Source organism: Archocentrus centrarchus, chromosome 2 (genome assembly GCF_007364275.1).
Source record: "Archocentrus centrarchus isolate MPI-CPG fArcCen1 chromosome 2, fArcCen1, whole genome shotgun sequence".
NCBI classification, from domain to species: Eukaryota; Metazoa; Chordata; class Actinopteri; order Cichliformes; family Cichlidae; genus Archocentrus; species Archocentrus centrarchus.
Window position 1 is genome coordinate 5,991,511 of NC_044347.1, and position 12,700 is coordinate 6,004,210.

At 41.1% G+C, this 12,700-nt stretch overlaps 1 long non-coding RNA gene across 1 annotated transcript; it reads left to right on the forward strand.

Moving 5' to 3' along the window:
* The first annotated feature begins 1,500 nt into the window (after positions 1–1,500).
* LOC115796873 (uncharacterized) lies at positions 1,501–6,491 on the forward strand. Its single transcript, XR_004021356.1, has 3 exons — positions 1,501–1,639; positions 2,251–2,391; positions 6,449–6,491. It is a non-coding gene; the product is annotated as an uncharacterized LOC115796873 (long non-coding RNA).
* Positions 6,492–12,700: the final 6,209 nt, after the last annotated feature.

Genomic DNA, 12,700 nt, shown 5'->3' on the forward strand with positions numbered 1-12,700 from the left:
AGAGCTGAATGTGCTGAAAGAGAAAAAGTTCAGCTTGGTGGAACTTGTTCATCACTTCTTTACTGAAACCAAAGAAGCAGGAATCTGCAGCTTTGAAGACTTCCAGGTTGTGTTCATCTTTGATGGTCTGGATGAGTGTCGACTTCCTCTGGACTTCCACAACACTGAGATCCTGACTGATGTTACAGAGTCCACCTCAGTGGATGTGCTGCTCACAAACCTCATCAGGGGGAACCTGCTTCCCTCTGCTCACGTCTGGATAACCACACGACCTGCAGCAGCCAATCAGATCCCTCCTCAGTGTGTTGACATGGTGACAGAGGTCAGAGGGTTCACTGACCCACAGAAGAAGGAGTACTTCAGGAAGAGATCCAAGAATAAGGAGCAGGCCAGCAGGATCATCTCCCACATCAAAACATCACGAAGCCTCCACATCATGTGCCACATCCCAGTCTTCTGCTGGATCACTGCTACAGTTCTGGAGGATGTGCTGAAAACCAGAAAGAGAGGAGAGCTGCCCAAGACCGTGACTGAGATGTACATCCACTTCCTGGTGGTTCAGGCCAAAGTGAAGAAGGTCAAGTATGATGGAGGAGCTGAGACAGATCCACACTGGAGTCCAGAGAGCAGGAAGATGATTGAGTCTCTGGGAAAACTGGCTTTTGATCAGCTGCAGAAAGGAAACCTGATCTTCTATGAATCAGACCTGACAGAGTGTGGCATCGATATCAGAGCAGCCTCAGTGTACTCAGGAGTGTTCACACAGATCTTTATAGAGGAGAGAGGGCTGTACCAGGACAAGGTGTTCTGCTTCATCCATCTGAGTGTTCAGGAGTTTCTGGCTGCTCTCCATGTCCATCTGACCTTCATCAACTCTGGAGTCAATCTGCTGGAAGAACAACAATCAACCTCCCAGACAGAGCAACACCTCTACCAGAGTGCTGTGAACAAGACCTTACAGAGTCCAAATGGACACCTGGACTTGTTCCTCCGCTTCCTCCTGGGTCTTTCACTGCAGACCAATCAAACTCTCCTACAGGGTTTGCTGACACAGACAGGAAGTAGCTCACAGATCAATCAGGAAACAGTCCAGTACATCAAGACGAAGATCAGTGAGAATCTGTCTGCAGAGAAAAGCATCAACCTGTTCCACTGTCTGAATGAACTGAATGATCGTTCTCTAGTGGAGGAGATCCAACAGTCCCTGAGTTCAGGACGTCTCTCCACAGATAAACTGTCTCCTGCTCAGTGGTCAGCTCTGGTCTTCATCTTACTGTCATCAGAAGCAGATCTGGATGTGTTTGACCTGAAGAAATACTCTGCTTCAGAGGAGGCTCTGCTGAGGCTGCTGCCAGTGGTCAAAGCCTCTAAAAAAGCTCTGTAAGTTATCACAAAGCTTTGTGCTTTAAATATGCTATGCTTATCTTAAAACAAATACCTCACTTTTTTATTAATGTCTCATCAGATTGAGTAGCTGTAACCTCTCAGAGAGAAGCTGTGAAGCTCTGTCCCCAGTTCTCAGCTCCAAGTCCTCTAGTCTAAGAGAGCTGGACCTGAGTAACAACGAACTGAAAGATTCAGGAGTCAAAGCGTTGTGTTCTGGACTGGAAAGTCAACACTGCAAACTGGAAGCACTGAGGTCCGGAATCTAATGTTATAACTGTGATAATTTAAAATCTGGTTTGCATTCAGTCAAGCTACAAAGGGGTATGTCTGCTGGGACACATTAGTATATTCAGAGTACATTCTACTTTGAGTGAAAACATGTAGGTATATTTACAGAGAAAGTTTTTTCCAGTCATTCAGAAAAACTAAGTTCCACACATTTAAATATATTTAACCTCAGAAGGTAATTTTTGCTGACCACTTTGAAATATTTTAACCTGAAAGAAAGATTAGATGGTTTGTGATCAAATTTGCTTTAGATGTTCATAATTTCTTGCACTAAATTATATCTTTAAATAACCATCTAAATTAATTTACTGTCATCATCTGGTCAACATTGTAGACTTTGCATGACTTTATTTACAACAAAATGCCTATACAACTAATGGACACTCCCACCAGTCTTATCTGTGCTTTATGTAGGTTTTATTAGCTGTAGACTTAGTTTAATGTAACTTTTTTGGTACTAAATATTTCATATATATATGAAATTTGATGGGTTTTTTTGTTTTTTTTTTCAGAGAGGGTTTCTTATGTGTAGTCAACTGCATGACTTTTCTCTAAGAGTATGCCATGTGTCTGCAGGCTGTCAGGCTGCCTGATCACAGAAGAAGGTTGTAATTCTCTCACCAGCGGTCTGAGCCCCAACCTCTCCCATCTGGATCTGAGCTACAACCATCCAGGAGAGGCAGGAGTGAAGCTGCTGGAGCAACTGGAAACTCTCAGGTATGGAGAGGCCTGTTGTAGCCACACATGGTATCTGATAGAGGAGGAGCAGATTCTTTTTCTCTATCCTTCACTCTGATCCTGTGTGATTACTAAAATCACACATGTGGGAGATTTTTAATTTGCTTATGAAGGAAACTCTGGTTTGGAAACTATGGAGAAATCTTAAATGTTTACCCTCTGACTGGATAAATTTAATCTCTGTACAGAGATGGGCTCACAACATATCTGGGTGTGAAACAGTTAGCCTAGCTCTGTAAAAAGTGGAAAGATAAATCATTTGTAACATTTATCAGTTGAGGACTTTTGGGTCGAGACAGCCACCAAATAAGCACCTATGCTGCAGCTTCTGAGAATTATTACTGAAACACTTTGCTCACCTTTCATTAAAGAATAAGATATATAAATCAATTCGCTAAATAATTAACATGTTTTCAAAGTTACTTTTTTGCTCAGTCTTATCTGATGTTCTGAATTATCAACCTGGATTCAAAGTTCATTTAATATCTACAACCAAAATTACCACAATAATAACTGGTAAATGTTGAAGAATCTGAAGAGTGCTGAATAGCACAGGTTGGCAGAATTCACTCCTATATGGCATTAATTAGATCAGCATATGTTTCTAATAGAACTACATAAAGCAAAAAAACACAATGATCAAACACTGCCGTGGAGTGTCTAGATCCCAGTGTGCTACTGCATAAATACGAGACACTGATTAGAAACGTTGTGCCTGTGATCAGTACCCACTGGTGCACCTCTCCCCCTGCAGCTGAGTCAAAACCACTACCACACTGAGCAATCATGTTTGTCATCAAGTAATTAATGAAGTGTCCATAGTTGTGCTGCATGTGTAAATGTGTACAACCATTTGCCATTCACAGTAACACATAGGAGTGTGTGATATTGACAAAAAATAATATCTTGATATTTTCTATAATTTTTTCAATAACGATAAAAACGATATTTTGCATTATTTAAAAATGTGTTTGTACAAGAAGTGCAAGCTGGTAAAATCTAAGATTTAAATCGGTGTTTTTGACACGTTAACTTATTTTTATTTTATTTTATTTAACCTTTATTTAACCAGGAAAAACAACTTGAGATTAAAATCTCTTTTTCAAGAGTGTCCTGGCATCTCAAATGTAAATAGAAAAACTTAGGCGAGCTTTTCAAAAGCAATCGCTCAATATGGAAGACTTGACAGAATGGAAAAAAAAAAAAAAATCAAAAAAGAGGCTGTCATGGGGGGTTCCCCGTACATTATAGCAAAATAAATCACAGAAACTACACGGCTTCGTCTGATTAGAAACCCGCTTTTTGGCAGACCAATTCAGCGTATTATCCGAGGCTCCAAACAGTTTAGCTCCGAGAATGTTTCTAGGTTATGACACAGTGATTGTAACATACCTGCTTTAACTTAAAGGATATTAACATCAATCCATCCATTATTTTCCTCTTTATCCCACTAGTCGTGGTCACAGGGCGGCATGGGCTAAAGTTTGCTGAGTGTGTATTTTCTGATTTAAATTTGTCTTGGACAGCGGGTTACCGAAACTTTTCATATTCCTCATACTCGCTGATGATGGAACAGGTTAGTTGTCGAGCTATCTGCTTTCTTTCAAAGTCTGCAAACCACCTCCTCACCTAGGAATTAAGGCGGTAGACTGCGAGGCTGGACATGTCTGAGTTTCTTCCCCTGGCGCAGTGTGTTCACTCATTTCCAGCTTTAGGTGTGTTGTTTAGGCGGCTATGCTAGTGCACAGTATGAGCACTCTCAATGTGCATGTGCAGCAGCCTATACTAAAGCATAAGGTAGTGATCGCGTGGAGCCGAGGAGTTTTGATTGTTGTTTTTTTTCCTCATTAGCATACTCAATAATGTCAGCTCGCACATCGTTAACACGGCAATTACGATATTTTCGTAGACGATATATATCGCACACCCCTAGTAACGCACTGTATACATGTACAGTATCTTGCTGGATGTATCAAAGTATAATGCTGTCCAAATTCACTAGAATTTTATGACAATAAATGTGCAGGTCCTGATAAATTTGATCCTTGTTATCATACGTTGACTAGGAAACCACAAATTCATATTTTTAATTTCAACCTCATATGAAAATCTCATAATTCATCCTTTGCTGAAAAAATTTAGAAATTTAGGAAGTTTGAATAAAGGCACAATTTACATTGATATCTTTTGACATACACACAGATAGAAATGCCTTAAGTGTAATTGTTGTGCTACCACTAAAATATAACAGTAAATAGACATTATGTATGTTTGTATGTTGGGGATTTTTTATTGCTATGGTATTAGTATTTACATTAATAATTTCTAGTATCAGTTATTAATAACTATAGTGGTCATATACACTGGATTGTTGAACACTGTATGCTTTAGGTTAGTAGTTTAAGATTGAGGCTTGTTATATTTAATCTCATATTATGCCTGATGCCTCAATCTCACCTGTGCAACACATTTTTATTCACACAACATTGTATCACCTCATATTATGCTTTATTTTACTTTATGACTGTGTGCCCCCTGAAGCATGATTAAGCAGACCAACCTATGTTTGGATAATGTGAATTATTATGGGGATACATTCTAATTAAGTGGGTTCTGTCAAAAGTGGCAATGTAACAAAGGCTTTTAATTGGAGGGGATCCATTATTTACCATGCCTGTTATACAAATACAGACACCAAGACAAAGACTGAGGGGAAGACAACACTATAAGTAGGGCAATCAGGGGAAGTAGACGCAGCTGGGGAAAATAAGATGCAGGTGCAGGCAATCAAGACAAAGGGACAGGAGGGGAAGTAAAACTAAACACAAGACACTAAACATAAGTAAGCACCAAAATAAAACAGGAAGTGGTAACCATAACTAAATGGGGAAATACAGGCACATGAAAGAACTGAACATGGGGGAATTGGCACAGGAGGATAAGACAGGACGCACTGAGGGAATAATAGGACTGGTAAATGGAGTAGCTCTTAGATAGCACTGTTCTAACCCTGCTTGTGCCCTCAAAGCACTTCATACAACATGTCTTCATTTGCACAAACACGTTTTACTACATCTAAGTGTTTTCTAGCTAACATTCACACTCATGGGGAGCAACTCTGAGATCAGTTTTTTGCCCAAAGATACACTGGCATGCAACCGGGAGCAGTTAAGGATCAAACCATCAACCTTCTAATTAGTAGATGACCTGGTCTACCTACTGAGCCACAGCCACTCCAAATAGGCTAGCAATCAAAGACACTGGAACACTTAAGAGTGAAAATACTGATGATTAACACAAAGATGAAAATGTAGGCACTAAGCAAACTAATAATCAAACAGAAAAGATTTAATAATAAACAGAACTAGAAAATCCAAAAACTCAAAGAACTGGGTAGAAGACTGAGGACCATGACAACTGGACATTGTAAGAAGTCCTCTATAATTCTTCAAGGAACAAAGACCCAGGACCATGGCTTTGATGTTCTCTGTCCTTTTAAAGTCAACAGGAAGAGGAAAGAATAAAAACTGATAACTAGTGAATATAAATCAGCTGATTTTAAAGGCTGATGGGGGGGGGGGGGGGCTCTTCCTCAGACCTCTGTAAAAGATTCTAGGCAGCAGCAGGAAAATCACACATACCATTTATTACACGGTGCTAATAAATGTTATGTGTGGATTACTCCCTCTTGACTGAAGCAGTACCGCTTTCAATGCAATAAGTCAGGGGAGCTGAAGGCTCGCACAATATTCTCTGCTTGAAAAACTCATTGTTATCAGTCCGCTGATCAATAAAGCGCTGGAGCCATGCTTTGACTGTACAGATTTATTGCTGCGACAACCAATCCAACAACTTTTCAAAAACCTGAACAATCCAGAATATGTTCAAATTTTCACCAATTTGATCCACAAGTGGATCAGTGGTATGAGTCCATACACTTTATCAGTGTGTAACAGTGTGTGTCTGAGAGCGATGTAATGTCCATGTGTGCATGCTGACAGAGACTGTGCTGCTCTGACCCCCCTCCTCCTTTCAGGGTGCAGCCTGCTGGAGTCCAATGGCTGATCCCAGGTCTGAGGAAGTGTAAGTGTGTTTTTAATGTGATTGATGAAAACAAAGCAGCACACATTCAACCATCTTCAAACTGTCACATCACTCATTCACATCTCTGATGTCAGGAGTCATCATCAAAGTGTCAATCAATGAACAGATGTCTGTGTAGATTCTCAGTCATCCAGGTCATAGTAGTCTCTGGAGCTTGAAAAAGGCGACTGGACTTCTTTTTGTTTCTTGAAGACGTTTCACCTCTCATCCGAAAGGCTTCTTCAGTTCTCAACCAAATGGTGGAGAGACCCAGGTATTTAAACCCCTGTGGGCGTAGTCCCCTGGAGGTGGTTATGACCCTCTATTGATCATGTGCGTGAACACACGTGCCCAGGTGTGAAGTGTTCCCTCTAAGGCAGAAGGGAAGCATAAGGAACACACACACATTAAGAAAGCCCTCAAAACATGCGGTTACCCCAACTGGGCCTTCATCAAATCAGCTAAGATGCACAGGAATGAAGGCCAAACACAAACTACAGAGAATGGGAAGGACAAGAGGAACAACATTGTCATCCCATATGTGTCAGGCTTGTCAGAGAAACTCAGAAGAATTTTCTCCAAGCATGACATCTCAGTATACTTCAAACCAAGTCACACCCTAAGACAAAAACTGGTTCATCCCAAGGACAAACCCGCCAAACACAAGATCAGCGATGTAGTGTATGCTGTTCAGTGCAGTGAAGAGTGCTCGGACCTCTACATTGGTGAAACCAAACAGCCTCTTCACAAACGAATGGCACAACATAGAAGAGCCACCTCGACAGGACAAGATTCAGCAGTACATCTGCATCTGAAGGAAAAAGGGCACTCTTTTGAGGATGCCAATGTTCACATTTTGGACAGGGAAAACAGATGGTTTGAAAGAGGAGTGAAAGAAGCCATCTATGTCCACTGTGAACAACCATCATTGAACAGAGGAGGTGGATTACGTCACCAACTTTCCCCCGCTTACAGTGCTGTCCTGAGCTCCCTTCCCAGACGTCTCAACCCCCATTCACACCTTTGTTCCAGTGACCTCAATAGGCCACAGGAAACAATGGAGCGGAGTCCTAAATTGGTTTCAACTGAAACCACTGATTAAATATGACCCACGCCCCCTTCACACCTGGGCACGTGTGTTCACGCACATGATCAATAGAGGGTCATAACCACCTCCAGGGGACTACGCCCACAGGGGTTTAAATACCTGGGTCTCTCCACCATTTGGTTGAGAACTGAAGAAGCCTTTCGGATGAGAGGTGAAACGTCTTCAAGAAACAAAAAGAAGTCCAGTCGCCTTTTTCAAGCTCCAGAGACAATGAACAGATGATGGATCAATAACTGCAGCTGGATTGTGTTTGTTCTCTCCATCAGATTCCTGTCAACTCACAATCGACACAAACACAGTGAACAGAGAACTCAAACTGTCTGACAACAACAGGAAGGCGACACATGTGTATGAGGTTCAGTCATATCCTGATCATCCAGACAGATTTGATGACAGGCATCCTCAGCTGCTGTGTAGTGATGGTCTGACTGGTCGCTGTTACTGGGAGGTCGAGTGGAGAGGAGAGGTTCAAATATCAGTGAGTTACAGAAGAATTGGAAGGAAAGGAGAAGGTATTGACTGTGTGTTTGGAAGGAATGATCAGTCCTGGAGTCTTTTCTGCTCTGAGGTTAAAGGTTACTCTGTCTGTCACAGTAACACAGAAACATTTAGGTACCCCTCCTCCTCCTCTGTCTCTAACAGAGTAGCAGTGTATGTGGACTGTCCTGCTGGCACTCTGTCCTTCTACAGAGTCTCCTCTGACACTCTGATCCACCTCCACACCTTCAACACCACATTCACTGAACTTCTTTATCCTGGATTTACAGTCTGGTTTCCTGGTTCGTCAGTGAGTCTGGGCTGAATTTACTTTGAAGCACTGTTAACAGACTGAACTTTTTCAGATTCATGGATTCAATCAGTTGATGTTTGAAACTGTTCTCAATGATTCCTTGTAAACTTCTTCCTCTTCAGTCCTTTAAAGATGGAAGCTGCCATTATTCCAGGATCCACATGTTGTTTTTCTGTCTTTTTCCACTCAAAGCTTCACAGTGAATATCAGGATGTTGTGTTTCTCTGAAGCTCAGTTCAGCTCAGATGATTCAGTTCAATTCAATTTTATTTATATAGCGCCAAATCACAACAGTCGCCTCAAGGCGCTTTGTATTGTGGGTAAAGACCCTACAATAACACAGAGAAAACCCAACAGTCAGAACGACCCCCTATGAGCAGCACTTGGTGACAGTGGAAAGGAAAAACTCCCTTTTAACAGGAAGAAACCTCCAGCAGAACCAGGCTCAGGGAGGGGGGGGGGTCATCTGCTGTGGTTGGGCTGAGGGGAGAGAAAAGACATGCTGTGGAAGAGAGCCAGAGATTAATAACAATTAATGATTAAATGCAGAGTGAAGTATAAACAGAGTGAAAAGAAGTGAATGAAAAGAAACACTCAGTGCATCACAGGAACCCCCCAGCAGCCTAGGCCTATAGCAGCATAACTAAGGGATGGTTCAGGGTCACCTGATCCAGCCCTAACTATAAGCTTTATCATAAAGGAAAGTTTTAAGCCTAATCTTAAAAATAGAGAGGGTGTCTGTCTCCTGAATCCAAGCTGGGAGCTGGTTCCACAGAAGAGGGGCCTGAAAGCTGAAGGCTCTGCCTCCCATTCTACTCTTAAGTATCCTAGGAACCACAAGTAAGCCAGCAGTTGAAACAGTTGAAATTATGAAGTGTACTTTAAGGATACAATAGACTATATAAGAGAAATAATGTGATTATAAACTACTCTGTTTTTCTTTCAAGATACTTTTTCTAAGTTGAAGCTTCCAAAATAAACTTATATCTAAATCATAAACACTCAGTGGCCACTTTGTTTGCTATACTTGTTCAACTGATCCAGGAAACTGGAGTCAGGGCAGCTGAATTTGATTTGGGGTTAATTACAGTCTCTTTAATTAATAGCAGGTGTGTGTCCAAGAAGACTGAATGCAGTGATTGACTCAAAAGATACAACAAAGTATTAGTTTAAGGGTGTGCACACTTATGTAACCAGCTTATTGTATTTTTTTTTTATATTCAGTAACAGATCTGTTTTTCAGTTGAAATGTTCATGATATAGTTCACATTAAAGGTGGGAAAACTTTGAAATATTGTGGTCTCATTTTTAACATCACACATACCTGCAGTGTAACATGGATGTGCACACTTTTTTTATATCTACTGAGATTAAAGCTTTCACTTTGGTTCTCCTTCAGATGGAAAAAATTAGTTTGCATTATTTAATCCAGGCTTTCCTTTGGTTTTGCACACTGAGAAAGAAACATTTGCACATCTAGGTAAACGTGTAAAAAACACAACTATGATTCTGATCAACTATTCATGACAGCCACACATGAAACCTTTGTCAGCATCACAGTGAGCTCCAAAGATTGAACCAGTTGTAGCACAGTAACAACTGCAGTATAAACACAGAAATGTACAACAGTGACATCTGTGAGGAAATATCATTACAAGGCAGATCATCATCATCATCATCATCAAGCTTTATTTATCAAGCACTTTAAAAAGCCACAGCAAATACAAAGTGCTGTACACCAAATAATAATAATATATATATATATATATATATATTAAAAGAAGAAAAACAATTAAAAATAAATAATTAAATAATAAAGTAAAACATTAAAATAGATAAGATCAATGTCTCATGCTGGGTTGAAGGCCAGAGAGTATAAATAAGTTTTAAGATGAGTTTTAAAAATAGACAGTGAAGGCGATTGTCTAACGTGCAAAGGCAGTTCATTCCACAACTTAGGGGCAATAATGGAAAAGGCTCGGTCCCCTCTGAGCTTCCGCTTAGATCTCTGTATGCGTAACAGCATCTGATCAGATGACCTGAGATCTCGGACAGGAGTGTAGGAGCAAAGCAGTTCAGAAAGGTAAGGAGGAGCAAGGCCATTTAAGGATTTAAAAACAAATAAAAGGACCTTAAAATGGATTCTAAAGTGCACAGGCAGCCAGTGGAGTGAAGCCAGGACAGGTGTAATATGCTGTCTTTTACGTGTTCCAGTCAGGAGACGTGCAGCGGCATTTTGAACCAACTGGAGACGTGAAAGAGAAGACTGGCTGACTCCAACATAAAGTGCGTAACAGTAATCAAGCCGAGATGTAATAAAGGCATGTATCACTGTTTCTAGATGCTGCCTAGAAAGGACAGGTTTTACCTTTGTCAATTGCCTTAAGTGAAAGAAGCTAGACTTCACTACTTCACTGATTTGTCTGTCCAATTTAAAATCACTGTCCATTATAAAGCCCAGATTTGTAATTATGGGCTTAACATATGAGGCCAAAGGGCCCAAGTCAACCTGGGGCGGAGGCTCACAAGAGCTACTGGGTCTAAGCACCAACACTTCAGTCTTTTTTTCATTAAAATGTAGAAAAGGTAGGGCCATCCAAGCTTTAATGTCATCAAAACATGCAAGAAGAGATTTAATTTGGAATCCATCCTTCTTCTTTAATGGCACATAGATTTGGCTATCATCAGCATAGCAGTGAAAGGCGATTCCATGTTTTCTAAGAATGGATCCCAGTGGAAGCAGATAAAGTGAAAAAAGCAAGGGCCCCAAAATTGAGCCCTGTGGAACCCCACATAAAAAGGGGGGGGGGGGGGGGGGGGGGGGGGGGGGCGGGTAACACTGCTTTGCATTCTCTTCCTTCATGTCAAACATCTATTTTCATAATTGTTCAATAAACCTGCAGTGACCACCAATCAGAGGGTTGGTGGATCAATTCCTCCCGTAACTCCAGCCTGCACGTTAAGGTGTATTTGGGAATGATACCAAAGCTCGAGTTACTCCCAGTGCATCAACTGCAGTGTGTCTGCAAATGTTACACAAAGCTTAGATATTGAAAACAGTGCTTGTATGAATGCGTGTGTGATTGGGTCAGTGAGGCTTAAAATAATGAGCACTTTGAATACTCAGAGTAGAAAAGCATTATATAAGCATTTAAAGTACAGTGAATGGAAGTTAGACTGTTGTGAACTTATTAAATGACCAAGTTTATTTCATTTTGAAGTAGTTACTGTGTGGTGGTTAGCTCTGTCCCCTCACACCAAGAATGTCCATTCTGGAGCCTTTCTGTGTGGAGTTCACAATTTCTCCCCAAGTTTGCCCCCCCACCCCCCCCACCCCCACCCACACACACACACACACACACACACACACACACACACACACACAAATAGATAATTAAACCATCTGCCCTTTTTCTTATGAATGTCTTTAGAGTTATTCTTAGAATTTACTACAACAAGGTATCAACACCTGGACAAGTAGTAGTTTGTATAACAGCACTGAGGTACCCAGAGTTCAGCTGTGCTTTTAACAGCCTGGTGTTTAAAATTCTAGAAATTTTAACAGGTTATAGTGTGAAATGTAAAATGCATTTATAATTAACAGTCACACGATCTGTACCACTTTGTCATTGTCGATTGTTTCACGAGTGGTGGGATGGTCTATTTCTCCTCTCTTTCAAGAATCAAGAAGAATTTATTGTCATTATATGTCAGGACATAATGAAATTATGTTCCAGAACACCCATCCAAGAAATAAAGACAAACAAACAAACACAGGGAGATAGGTGAACTGTGGCCATGCTGCCCCCTTCTGGAGCGCTGCCATTAAAAAGACAGAAACAATAGTGAAAACATATAAGGATGAGTGAGGAAAAAAAATCATACACACAGGCACATATACAGTATAAGTTTACAAAAACATCTGCGATAGTGCAGGAAACATGGCATATAGCATGGGGGCACTAGGGTTGGGAGGGGCAGGGATGGGAGAAAGCCAGTGGAGGTGGGGGGTCGAGCTACTGTGGGGCTGACTCTAACGCCCTCCTCAGCTAACAGTTCTGATCAGATGTAGAGTTCATCAGCAGCTAGGTCAGGGAGATCAGTCCAACACAGGTCAGAAGAAGACAGGACAGCGGGGGGGTGGAGCATCTGTTTACAAAACATCCAGGAGAAAACTGAGATAAACGGCAGTCCAAGACCACCAGGGAGCCAAATTTCTAATTCTATGACTTGTTTTGGAACAGGCTGTACTGATTTTGTTGACAGCCTTCAGTCTTTCTGGTACCTCTCAGTGGCGAAAAAAATCC